Source organism: Elephantulus edwardii, unplaced genomic scaffold (assembly GCF_000299155.1).
Source record: "Elephantulus edwardii isolate Elephantulus edwardi_28Jun2011 unplaced genomic scaffold, EleEdw1.0 scaffold00356, whole genome shotgun sequence".
NCBI lineage: Eukaryota > Metazoa > Chordata > Mammalia > Macroscelidea > Macroscelididae > Elephantulus > Elephantulus edwardii.
In genome coordinates this window covers 695,319-697,820 of record NW_006400106.1, presented here as the reverse complement: position 1 = coordinate 697,820, position 2,502 = coordinate 695,319, and the positions used below count along the sequence as shown (strand labels likewise).

The window sequence follows — 2,502 nt, the reverse complement described above, 5'->3', positions numbered from 1 at the left end:
AGTTTCCAGAAAAGAAATTCCATGGTGTTGAGCTAAGTCTGTGGCTGGCCTTGAGGCTTCTGTGGAGTGGATCCGCTCTAGAAGTTGGTTTCTCACGTCTTGATGAGGGTCATGTAAGGAAAATTTTGGTTTGTGTTATTGGTTTTTTTCCCCTCTATCAGTGGGTGTGTGTCAGCTGGCTGGACTTTTGCCTGATTTAGCCAAAAATGACCCAAGGGCAGAGTGTCTACTTGATTTACATAGTCAACAGCATTTTTTGGGCATGCCTTTAAAAGTCTGTATTGCTGGGCTAAGTGTGCAGCTGGCCTGTGATCCTGAACTCTGTGCCATAGCTGTCTCAAATTCCATAATGGTTGCCCATCATGGACAGTTTTTGGAATAGCTTCCAGATTGATTCAAGTTTGGAAGCAGGAGTGGCATCTACTTCCTAAACCAGATGCTTCTGGAAATTCTATGAACATAGAGAAATTCTGTTAACTATAGAACAAGGTTCATAGCGTCGCTATGAGTCGTTTTTTACTTGACAACACTTAACTACTGCTAAGTGAGACTAGTGTTGTTATATTTTGGAGGAACATTCTTCTACTTTGTATATCAGTCTTTGTCACTTTGTCACTTTGTTGTACTGAGGTAATCTGGGTTTGCTGTGATGCTGAACCTTGTGCCACTGGGGTGTCAAATGCCATAATGGTTTCCCAATGTGGTCAGTGTTTGATGGAGCTCCTCATTGTAAAACAGGTTTAGAAGCAGGAGTAGCATCCACTTCCTAAGCCACATGTCAAAGAAAACTCTATGAACTTAGAGAAACGACGAGTAATAGAAAGGCATTGGGTCTTTTGTTCTATAAAGTCGCTCTGAGTCATGCTCAACTCGACAGGAATCAACAACAACAACACGACTTTTAAAACTCTTGCTTCCAAGTAGTAACCTGGTTTTACTCTCTCCAGGACAGACTTGTTTGTTCTTTTGGCAGTCCATAGTATGTTCAATACAATTCTCCAACACCACAACTTAAAGTTATTGATTCTTCTATCATACACATTAATTGTTCAGCTCTCTGATGCATAGCAATTAAAGAGATCATGAACTGGATCAGGAACATGTTAGTCTTGTGTCACTGCTTTCATGTGGGAATCTCTGACACCAGATCCATTATATTTGTATTTTTATTTATCCTTATGATTTGCTCTTAAAGGTGCCATTTACTTGTTAGTTTTTGTATTGAGAAAGTGTCTTTGCATTTTATTGCTCTTAATCGCTTAGATAGTATGTGTTTGCTTTTCTGTCATCTGCTATTTTGTATGCAGAGTTTGTCTGTCAGATGCTCTACAAAAGCAAAGTTCCCAGATTCAGACAGACTAGGAAGAAGGATTGACTATCCACTTCTGAAATCATAGGCTTTGGAAAACCTTATGAATAATAGGGCACACTGAGACTATTAGATACAGCACTGGAAGCTGAGTCTTCATATTGGAAGACACAAAAAATGAGGAGGAATACTTGCAAACATCCACAAGTAATTGGAATGAACCTGGAACATAACAACTATGAATGCAGGAAAATTGCACATTGTTAAAAAAGAAATAGAATGCATACATATTGACATATGAGGCATTAGTGAGCAGAGATGTCTAAGTATGGGCCACTTTTAATTAGACAATCATATGATCTACTATGGTGAGTGTCAGGCCAGAACCAGGGTCAAAGGGAGAACAGAAGATTCAAGGAATATGCCTGGTCTGTCCCTCTGACTGTTTCTCTCTGCAGACCAAGGAATCCCGCCCAGGAGACCCCCTAATAAATCTTCTTTAGATTTCTTTCTTGCTTTCTCTGATCCCTTCCTTGAGTCCTTGGCCTTATGTCCAATGTGAAGACCTAACATTCTGGTGCCGAAACCCGGAGAAGAGTTGAGGTGTGTTGTGCCCCTGCCCTCTTTTGGGGAGAGTGTGGTGCCCCTCACGCTCTCTCTCTTGAACCTACCAGCTTGCACGGTATCGAATGGTAACGTAACAGAAATGATCCCGTTTCTCTCCTCTTCTCCTGTTTTGTGCGTATGCTTGCTGACTGCGTTGAGTGCTCATGAAGAAACTCCACGGCTGATGCTACTCTGAAGCCACAGAGTTTGATTGGGTTCCCACCCATGGTTCCATGGTGTTGTCATACGGCTTAGTGGTGATTTGGGGGATCCTCTAGGGACCACAAACAGGTGTGGGCTTGATACAGATATGCCTATTGCTAAGACACACTTTTACCCCACAAGGGGCATGGTTGGAGGGACACCTGCATGGACTGAGGGGACAGACTCTGTTGTCTATTTCCATCCATTTTGTGTTTATATCTGGTCGTCAGTACTGTCCACTTTCCTTAAACTCCTCATTCTTCCTGTCTACTGCTACCTCTAGCCCCCTTCTGTCTCCTAGGTGCTCAATCTCTTATCATGGGCATCAAGTCACTACGACTTCAACAACAAGATTTGTATTTCTTCTGTCTCCCTATAGGCTG

The 2,502-nt window shown here is 42.2% G+C and overlaps 1 pseudogene; it reads right to left on the bottom strand.

The window, feature by feature from the left end:
- The window catches only part of LOC102852493, a 15,164-nt pseudogene extending 13,022 nt beyond the window's left edge, over positions 1–2,142 (bottom strand).
- Between the last annotated feature and the right edge of the window lie 360 nt (positions 2,143–2,502).